Source organism: Phragmites australis, chromosome 7 (assembly GCF_958298935.1).
Source record: "Phragmites australis chromosome 7, lpPhrAust1.1, whole genome shotgun sequence".
In the NCBI taxonomy this organism is placed as follows: Eukaryota; Viridiplantae; Streptophyta; class Magnoliopsida; order Poales; family Poaceae; genus Phragmites; species Phragmites australis.
The window spans coordinates 30,560,908-30,572,208 of NC_084927.1; positions in this window are offsets into that span (position 1 = coordinate 30,560,908).

Below are 11,301 nucleotides of genomic sequence, written 5' to 3' on the forward strand. Positions count from 1 at the left end.
ATTTATTTATAAGAGTGATAGCATTTATTAAATAAGGGTAAGAAGAGAATAAAAGAGAAAAAATGTATAGAAATTTAAGAATGACTTATATTTATATAATAGTTAAGGAGGCTAAAATGATCTACATTTGTAATTAGAGAAGTAGTATTAAAAGAAGATAAAATAGTTATTTTATCTTTTACCTTAATATTTATACTAAACTCTAAAATATCATCTATTTTGATACAGTAATAGTAGAAGATTGTAGTGCATTCACATGCTTAGCTAGGGCGATCGATGACTGCTTAACTTTTGCAGCACCGTTACGTACGCCAATGAAATTCTTGCTTGTTTCCACAAGCATGCTATCCGAGAATCAATTTAACAGCGGAGCACGTGATTTTCTTCCTATCACGACTCCGGGGGATGCATCATGCATGAGCTCTGTGGAAATCTTCGAGAAGAAATGTACAGAAGTTTGTCGCAACATTCGATGGCGACACGCTTGTCTTGCCGACTGGCGTGTGGGTATTTGTCGTTCTGGGATCCTACGTATAGATAAGGTTGCAAATCCAGTACCAGAATCGTATTCTTATCAGTCTATGAATGCGCACATTTGCAGGTCAAGGTCGATACAAATGCCAGCTTATTCGACAACGATCTTCTGGAGTAGCTCATACGATCTAAATCAGCAGAAAACCAGCAGCTCAGTCTGCTTATATTACCGAGGTTGATCACGACAGTTATTATTATCAAGTTCAGGGTTTCAAGTCACATATAGCTCGATACTGACTCGAATCTCATACTGTAATAATATAATATGCATGCTACCCGGGTTTGTTCCTTCTTCCACATGCCACAGGTTTCGAACGCAACATCCTCAGCATCAAAGGCCACAGGTTGCAGAAAGAAATAATAATACAGTGCTAATACTCTTAGTAACACAAGGGTTAGACTAGTCAATGGTCAAGACTTTGACCGTGGACTAAGCAATCGGGTGGGGGGTTAACGGGCGCAGTAGTTGAGGTGCAGCAAAGACTTGCCTTTTCCTGCGTGCGGGATACGTCAGAGTCCACGTCCTCGGAAGCTTCTTGGTCTTTCTGGAAACAAATTATATAATATCGGTTTCTTCTTCCTATAATAATATATGTCATCTCCCTCTTTTTTCTGTTCGATTTAAATATTTGATCAGAAAATATATAACTTAATTAAAATTTTATAGTGATCTTTCATAAAAGAGCCTATGAAATTTGCTTAGAGTGCTTCTCACTCCTTCCGATACTTGCCCGAACGTAACTGCCGTCTTGTCCAGTGCGCTCCATACCTTGTCTCTGTCGTCCGATCGAAAACGAACGCCCGGAATTGACTTCACCTGACACACATATGTCGATGTGTACAGCCACAGGACCTAGTGGAAAGACCTTTTTGACTCGCGTAAACTTGTAGGGCAGTTTTTGAGGCGACAGCAGTAGCACCTCAACGTGCTGCAGACTCCGGTCCTTCTAGTTTACCAGTAGCACGACCTTCTTTTTCTTTCCTTTCCACTGTGACCTGCAGAAAGCGTTACTTTCCAGCAAGAGAAGAGTAGTCTCTTGTCCCTGGTCTTCCCCTAGACTCTGACTGCACAATTACCAGTTGATGTGCTAAGCTTTGCAGAAAGAAATGCCAAGGGGCATGAAAAAGGACGGCGCTTTTTATTCGATACAGGATCAACGACCGTTTTTCAAACATCCAAGCTGGACAAGAGCACTTCTCTGCGCGATGATGAAGCTGCTTGGTGCTTTCCGCTCTGCATGCGGCCATGGATGGTTTGGTTGGTTGACGTGGAAGACTGAAGGTGAACTCAACCCGCAATGCATAGCTTCGCGGCCCAGGACCAGGGATCGACAACACCTGTGTGCTGATCAAGAGAAAAAAAAACTTTCTTCTGATTACAGGATAGTAATTGTTCATGTGAATACGATTACAGGATAAGCATGAAGCTCCATAGCAACGCTCATGGTGGAGCCAAACCGGTGGGGTTCAAAGCCTCCGCCCCGTATACCTCTGTTGAGGCCTCTAATAAAGACCGGATAAGGAGAGCTTTATCTCAAAAAATCATATTGTCAGGAAAATATAGTTCAAGGGCGATCTTCTCTAGTCTCGATAGAACCACTTTTCTCATCCTGTGGTCAGTAGCGCAAATATCAAACGGTGATCTACTGAGTTTGAGCTTTGTACCAAACCACAACCACATCGATCGGTCCCTGATCCTACACAAACGAAAAGCTTCTTTCTGCAAAGCCCTTTTCACATTCGCTCATCCGTCTGCCACCAAACCGTTTTCTTGTGATCCGGAGTCCTGGTGTGACATTCCTATTCCTGAAGACTTCCCTGCGTCCTATGCAAAGCCTGAAACAGACCGGTGCATGCACCGAACTTGACGTTCAAACTAAAAGGCCAAGCGTGCGGCTTGCACAAGATTGCTGATTACACATGATTATTAGAGTCAGAAAAGGTGGGGAAATCACGCCATTATCCACTTACATGCTAAACCCTCAGGTCACGTGTTAGTGCGAGAAAAAAAAAGATAATTCGCACGAGAAATTCCAAGTCATGGAAGTCCACACCAACACCGGGATCACGCTCCTTCGGTGCTGTTTCCGGCCGTACGACCTCCAGTAATTTCGGATCCATTTTCCACGCTCGATTGAACTGAAGTGGAATTAGGGGTGTTAATTGATGAACTTAAGAATACTCACCGATACTATTTAGTTCAACTAAAAATATTATTTTTTAAAATTGAGCACATTTTTAGAAAATTAATGTAATTAATTGAACTAAACATTGTTGGAGTATTCATAGGTTCACCAATTTGTACGATAAGAGCAAGTAAAATAGGTGATTAGATGAGATACTTACCTAAAAAATCATTTTTTCCAACTATATGACACATGTGCTTGGCCTGAGGACAAATATGTTTAATTAAGCACTGCTATTTATATTAGTAGTAACAAGATAATTAATTATATTTAAATATTTATAATTGAGAAACTAAGTTGAAATTTATCTTGGTTTACTTGTGATGAGTGATTGATATTGTCATTTATTTGGTTTAATGATCTTCTATTTTGCATGAGCTTTGATGTGATTTGGGATTTTATTTGAGCATATTGATTATGGACTAATTGGAATTGGAGTTGGAGAAATGTGTTTGCTTGTCACATGATGTGTAGGTGATGAATGCAACCTGACGGTCGACAGCGCGATGATAAGGACCAAGCGGAGTGCTTGGTGTCAGACGATCAAGGAGGCCGGACGGAGTCAAGGGTGATTCTAACCGAACACGTGAAGATCAAGCAAACTATTGAAGGTGGATGGAGACAGCGTGTTGACAAAGTCAAGCGAAGGGGATGTTGATGTAAGTGAAAATACGGCACGAGGGATCGGGAGTGGGAGAGATTTGCCGGCGGTCAGGATCGCATGACGGAGTACATGCGTCAATATCTAAGCGCTTGCTTAAGGTGTAAGCAAGGCGATGAGTCACGCTTTGAGAAGCGTGTATGCGGTTTCGCGGTTTGGTCTCAAAACCGTGGGAGGACTTGAGTAGTACGTGGCATCATCGCGAAGCTTGCGTCGAGACGAAGCTAAATCATGAAGGCGTCACAGCCGTCCGATGAATGGAGAAGAAAATTGACCAAAATGCCATTGGTGGTATGTATGAGTATACTATTTTGGGAAAAAACTAGGAAACTTAAGGGTCAAGTTTTTTATGCTATAAATAAAGTGGTAGGATTATGGGAGAATTTGAATCAGCCACTTGAGCCCCTCTTGTGCCACCCATTTGAGAGCTTAGAGTTGTGATTTTAGATGAGAAAAACATGAGTGCTTAGCCTATATAATAGGTGAGAGTTTTGAGAGATAAATCTTTGTAATCTGTCTAAAATATGGTTGATCTTTTTGAGTAATGAAATTTATGTTTTTGCATATGCTTTGAATTCTCCTCCTTCTAGTTTACCTCTATTGGTTCCCATGCAAGTTTGCAAATTTTTCGGTTTTCGGTTTTGATTTTTGTTTTAGTTTTTGGGCTAAATTTTTAGCACCTTGTGAGGTCATTTTTCTTATTGCTAGAGGCATAAAATTCACATACACACGCTTGTGTGATGGGGTTTTGAATTCTCTTACCTTTAGACAATCAATTTGGAAAGTTTCGTTGCTCGGTGTTCATCTTTTTTCTTGTTTCTTTGCAAGTTGTGATTTTTCGATTGCTAAGACATATGGATTGATCTTAATTGGAACATATGGTTCATATATCATCCATGGAGTTATGTTATCTCGATTTTATTTTGTTAAAACTTCTCTCTATTTGTGCTTCCGCTTGAGTTTTGAAATATATTGGGTAATCTAAATAAGAAAAGACTATCGATTTAAAAAAAATTGTTGAGGCGTCTATTCACCTATCTGATCATCAATCTCGTTCCTACAATAATCTTAATTTGCATTAAACATTACAATTTTTATATAGGTATTTAACACTATATATATTCCTTAAACATCTATGGATAAACACCTAGCAAGGTTCATGCACATGCCCCAAGTGGAATCAGCTCTGATCCGGAATCCGATGAGGGTGAGACTACAAAGGCTAATGGCATGTTGACAGGCGGCAGGTCATGGTCATCTTACGTGTATGCAACCATAAATATGGGTCTGTTTGTTGTCCGAATGCTATAAGTCTGGTCCGTATGTCTCATTTAGGTAGAGTTGAGTTAGATTTAGAAGATGTAATAAAATTTGTTTGGTTGGTTGTACGTGTTTAATTTGATTGAGAAGAGATTATGTTTGATGGTCCGTATAAGTATATGTTGTAATATAAAAGAACTTATTTTTTTTATCAAATAAACTAGGGTTAAAAATATTTTTATAAATTAGTACATCACGTGATAAAGAATATTAGTGATTTTTTAATGATTTTTAGAGAATTTTAATTAAATATTAACTTAGGTTTTTGATCAAACTAATTAAAATAGGGTTGCTAGTGAGCTCTAATTCGTTCATAAAAATATTTAAATTTTTGAATCACTCTTATAATTTTAAATAAAATCGAGAGTTAAATAAAAAAATTTATATATACAGTAAATTTACACCGTCTGAGCAGGACCAGCGGATAAGACCAAATCTCGCGTACACACGGAGCCAGACTGAGACGATGCGCCTGCACGGACGGATACAAACACGAGCGAGCGATCCAGACAATCAAACATGCATCCCACACCCACAACTGCATACGTCGGAGAGGAACCAAGCACGCTCTATATGCACGTAGAGGGCGAAACGTGCGTAGCAGGCACGACTTCTCTCATCCTTCCATTAGCGAGTGATTACGATTACGACAAGCGAGAACGCTGGAAAGTTTTGCATCAACAATCCCATAAATTAGGGGAAAGAACGGATTAGCTAGTTGTAGCATCATACGCCGAATCTGGAGCTTTACATGCTTCCGACTTTTCTCATGCACCAAAAAAATGTTTTCTTTTTTGTTTACAGTTACAACAAGCGTCATGCAGCATACGCCATGAATTATTGATGTCCTCGATCGTGAGTTGCAGACTTTGGGCGAGGATAAGATTGTCGTGATAAATCCACACATAAATATCGGTGTCAAGTCGGTTGCCCCTTGGTTCATTGCATCGATCCACGCCGGGAAACGAAAGGCCCACCTGAATGTAAATCATTTTGATGCCTGGAAAAAAGATGAGCCTCTCGTGCAGTACAAGACAGACCCCCTTTGATTGCTGCTAGTGCTATATCGAACCAGCTGAAGTGACATGTATCCATTCGTAACGTTTCATTTCGCTCCTCCCAATCTCTGCTTCATAGCATGCCCCAGTATTTATAAGGCAATAAGCATACTCCTACTGATGTTAATACTTCCACTTTTCCTATGTGTCGTTAGGCCACTAAATTTAGCAACAATTACAGTGGACGGCGAGTTAGTTCCGGTGAGGGGTTTAGCTTCATGGAGGTGACCCAGATGCCCCAGCCTTTACTGGGATTGCCCGGGGCGGTAGGCGGTGGGGGTGTCATTGGCCGTGGTGGCGGAGGACCATTCCGGCGAAGGGCCAGGTCGGGACTAGGGCAACTCGGAGATGGCCTGACACGGTCAGGTTAGTGCGGTGGTGGTAGGGTCGCTAGGGCAGTGGAGAAAGAGAGAGATTGATTGCAGGAAGAAGAAAGGAGGTCTGATCAGTGCCAACCGCAAAAACTTAACAATGGGTATATATAGCTGGTTAAAAAATGTGTTTGATAACTTCTGTAGAAAAATAGTATTATTTATTAGTAGGAAAGCGCAGACGGTGAAACAAATAAGATATTATGCGAGTAAATTTTGTATTTTTTCTGATCACAATATCGCATTAGTCTTTCATTTTATACATTAGTACTCAAGTATGTAAGAAATGTAAAGGACAACATGTCATATGATCACATAAATTAAGTACAAGGAATGAAATTTATCTTTTTATTTAGAAATTATGGATAAAGCACTATGAACAACGAATTAGCAATAACATCTTTGAAAATTGAAGGTGAGAAAATGATAATGCATATTTAAGGAGATCAAAGCTCTGCAACTTGTAGGCCCTTCAAAAGTGAAGTGACTTCGATGGTCGTGCTTGCGCTGCCACCAGGTTTGGTGTCGTCACCCTCCATCTTGTGCATGTGTTTGGGCATTGGGCCACCGAGAGGTAGTTGCGCATTTAGGTAAATAGGGATTGTGTGTTGCCTGTTAAAGGTTGGGCCACTAGGGGCATTGCCAACTTGTCGCATTGGGCTTGGACCGTTAGGCGTTGTCGCGTTGGGCTTGACATCTTGGGTCAACAGGAGCTACGCCTACGGTACTGAGAAAAGAACAAAGAACTAGAAGACTAATGAAAATATGATATATTTAATCTTTGCAAAAAAGACATTTTAGTGTAAATGTTAATGTTTTCAGTTGTCTGCAAGTAAGCGTCTCCCTAATACTTGTTGTTGGATTAATCTTTATTTAATTAAAAAAACAAATGTCTTCCCCATTTTTTTGCAGCTGGAGCAGTACCTTTTTATTTTTATTCTATTTGTTATTTTTTTTGCGATTGGAGCATACATCAAAACTAGCTCTATGAGGTGTGCAAATATCGAACTCTCATCATGCTTCACAGATAAATGTACACCAAGAATGGGTGATCGTACAATCATATACTGTGTTGTTAAGACTTTTTTATTTATTTTTCTGGTTGTATTCATAATGAAATGTTGTAATAATAAACACATGCTGTATACATCGGTTAATACAAAAGACCATAACTTTACTCCTTTATCTAACAAAAGATAAATGTACACACATGTGACATGTATCATGGCTGTCATGCGAGATAAATGTACTGTTAAGCCACTTGGCCAATGTACACAGGCTCCAGCTGGTCACTGGCCCAGTGCATGCTTGCATCAACGCATCTACATGCAATGCACACCAGCAAAAAAGAAAGAAAGAAAGAAAAGCTCCAGATCACGCCTACCACGTCAGCACACATCGGAGTACCAAATTCCTCTGTCGCTTTGTGCTTTTTTGCGGCCTGCAGCTACCAGTGCTCGTGCTCCCAGTAGTGTTTCCCAAGTGGCCGATCCCTTCGGGCTCCATGCCAATGGCAAGCAGACTGACACTGCCTTGATTTGCTTTGCCCCAGAAAATGGCAAGTAGGCTCTATTCAATGGCAAGTAGCCATCTCTGCTGGAAACCTAATTCTGCAGTACTCTATTCAATGGCAAGCAGACTGCCGCTGCCTCGATTGGCTTCGCGTCGCCCCTGAAAATGCTTTCAAATTCAGTAGTGCGTCATGTCCATGGCAGGTGGCACACCATTTTCTTGGAGAGAAACTTGAGCTAGCAGCCTAGCACTTGAGATGGATGGCTATGCGCGCGGCGTGCGTTGCTCAAGGAAGCCCGAGGGCGTTACATGCAAATGTATACAGGTAGTCAGGTACACGCGTGGTATGTGAATTCATGAGAACACGAGTGATACTGCAGTGCTTCACCCGCTTCTGTTTATTATATATACACTAAGTATCAACATGTGTAATTACACAGCTAGAAATTTATCTTACGGTTGAATTGTAGATATTTGTGTTAATAATGGTTGTGTGCTAAGATACATCAGCTATTTATATTTAAATATTAGAATGTAAAATATAAATATAATTTTTGTTTATAATATTGGAATCATGTTTATTATTTGTGAATAGATCTAATTTATAATTTTCATTTTATGTGTTATGCAAATTGATTTTTATTTGTTTCTTGATTTTTTGAAATTATTATTATTTTTAATGTCGTTACCGTATCTCATATTATTATTTTTGAAATACATTATAAATTCTTTGCTATTATTTTTATGTGATAATCCGTAATATGTTTGCGCCATGTTGTTTTAATTTTGTAATATTTGATTACACGTATATTTAATTGACTGTGTTGATTGCTATCGTAACTAAGTTGGAGTTTGCTGATGTAACCTTGTCGGATAAACGGTATCTATAAAAAAAAAAAAGGAAAGACGAGGCAAGAAGTAGTCTTGAGGCTGAACTCTATGATTTATTTTTTAACCTATGTTGTTTCGTCTGGTTGTTGATCCATGGTTACAATTAGTCAATCAATCAATTTAATGATCGGATATTTTATTTTTTTTATGAGAGTTTCTATGATTTTTTTAGAATTAATGTGAAGACACTAAAAAGAGTCTTCAATTAGTAAATATAAGATAGGTGGATCAAAGGTAGCCCAAGCTCAAAATAGCAAGCTAGAAGAAAAATGCAAATCCAAGTCCTGAAGCCCAAATCAACCTTCTCAGTCTAAACCCATTTCTAACCCCCTGGTGTCTGACCAGAAATAACAAACGAGAAGAAACATGCAAGTCCAAGTCCTGAAACTGAAGTCAGCCTTCTCAGTGCTTATTATATTGGAAAAAATTCATTTTGCCTCTCTCAAGTATTGTCCGAGTCCCTTTTTTTTCTCCTCAACCGTAAAATCAGATATTTTATCTTTTTCAACTATTTATACCGGATTTTTTTCAGCCCTGCTTGATTTTGACAGTGATTTTGTCAGACGTGGGTCACATGTGGTAATGGGCCCCACTTGTCATATGACATCTCATATTTTCTTCTTCCCTCTTTTCTCTTTCTCTCTCTCTCAAGAAAAAAAGAGCTCACCAGCCCACAGACACCGTCGTACTGAGATCTTTAAAGGGCGCTGCACCTCCCTCCTCTCCCTCTCCCTCGTTCTTCCCTCTCTCAGCCAGAGCACGGATCACAGCGCAGAGCTACCACTTAGCACCATCCACAACGCCCGAGCCCCGTTCAGTCCTTTCCCGACCTGAATGGAGTGTGCCAGCCTCATCTTCCCCAACTCTGGCCACCACCCGATCTAATCGCACGTCGAGTCACCGTTGCAGCGCTCCTTCCGACCAAACAAGCACACAATGAGCTTCCCCTTTCCCTCCTCCTTCTTTTGCGCTCATCGCTTTTCCTTCGGCCCGACATCGGCGTGCCTCTCCGTGGTGATCGAGATCCTCGGCCACACACCACCGGTCGGGCCACGGCCAGGCCCTCGGCCCAAGAACCCCCTATCAGGCTTCCCCTTCGTGTGCATCGAGCACTATCTCCTTCTCTCTATGGTGGATGTGTTCGTGATCCTCTCGCGCAATCGCAAGTACTAGAGGAGAGCTTGCAGCGGAATCTCGACCGTCCCTAATCGTGGTTTGTCGCTCAAGCCAAGGAGCCACCAGGATGCACCGATGCCAAGGACGAGATTCGGACCAGTGGTGACCGCGCACAAGCCTTGTACCCCGTTGCTGCTTTGCTCCACTTCATCAAGTCTTCTTCCACTCCGGTCGTCGCCTCTCTTTCTCGGTGAGCCCCAATCCGCCTTCTTCTTTATGTACGCTAGTAGATGGTTGCTTAGGCCGAGCCGGCCGCGCTGGATGAGGATCGCGTCCACCTCCTCCTTGGTGCAACTTGACATGTGCAGCGGCGCTGATGGCACCACCACCACCGACAACTGCTTTGTCACCTCCTTCTGCGAGGTCCACGACGTTTTCTTCCTCTCCTCCCTGCTCGCCGCAGCCTTGGTCCTCATGACGAAGACCGAATTCTTGTCGGTCGTGGCTGTCTCCTCCGACACTGCATGGGTCAGAGCTACTGCTACCACAGCAGACAAAGCCGTGCCACGCATCCCACCACTCCAAAGGCTATCATCGTCGTGGATTAAGGAGGATGTCACCCTGTTGTCACCCTACTGAGCTGTGCTACTGTCCCACTGAGGCCCTGTCACTCTCCCACCAAGAACGATTGGGGCGGAGCTGTTGTCGCCGTCCACCGAGGCAGAGGAGGAGAACCAGCCGGAGGCCTTGCTGCTGCTGCCCATGGCGCTGAGGGGTGGATCAACCAGAGGCCCTGCTAGCCGCCGCCCATGGGGACCGGTTGGGAAAGACGGAGAAGATGATCATATATTATCTGACATGTGGGCATGGGCGGATCCACCATGATGCATGGGTATTCAATTGAATACCCAATTTTTTTGCAAAAAAATCGAGTATATAGCACCTATACTACGTATATATATCTTTGCTGCTTCAATCTATCAGACCACTCAGCAAATTGTAAACTAATTGTTTTAGTAAACTAATAAAAGTGGTTTCACTAATTTTGGGGTGTTATGGATTAATTATGAATTAATCTATCTGCAATACATTTACTCAATCCTGCACGTTACAATAACTATTTCAAGATTTCATGTATTTTTACAAGATAGAGGATCATGTAAGAAGACTAAAAAAATTTGTTTCATAATTTTTGGATTAGTAAATAATTAACTATGCATTTAACTCGAATTAATAAATGAGTTGTACGTTTTTTTTTCAAACTTACTCTCCATGTAATATGATGCAAAGGATATTATTTTTGAAAACAAATTTCACAAAAGGTCTTATAATTGTCTCTAGTTTTTTTTAGAATTTTTTGTGATTTTTTTTTAAATTTTAAATTTTTGGGCATGTTATTCAACAAAATCAAATTTTTGGGGGTTTTTTTTTTCAACAAAACAATTTTTGGAGGGGAAAGTTAAAATCCAAGTGACTTTTGGGGGGATTTTTGCATTTTTCCCTAACTGAAAAGTGCCCACATAGCAACAAACATCAGGTATTTATGATCTTTATGTTGTGACTATCCAGTTCGGCAATCAGCAGTTGAGCGTGAATTTTTTGTGCAAGTTAAGGATAATGACATCATTAAATGCTTCCAAGCCATAAAGGAA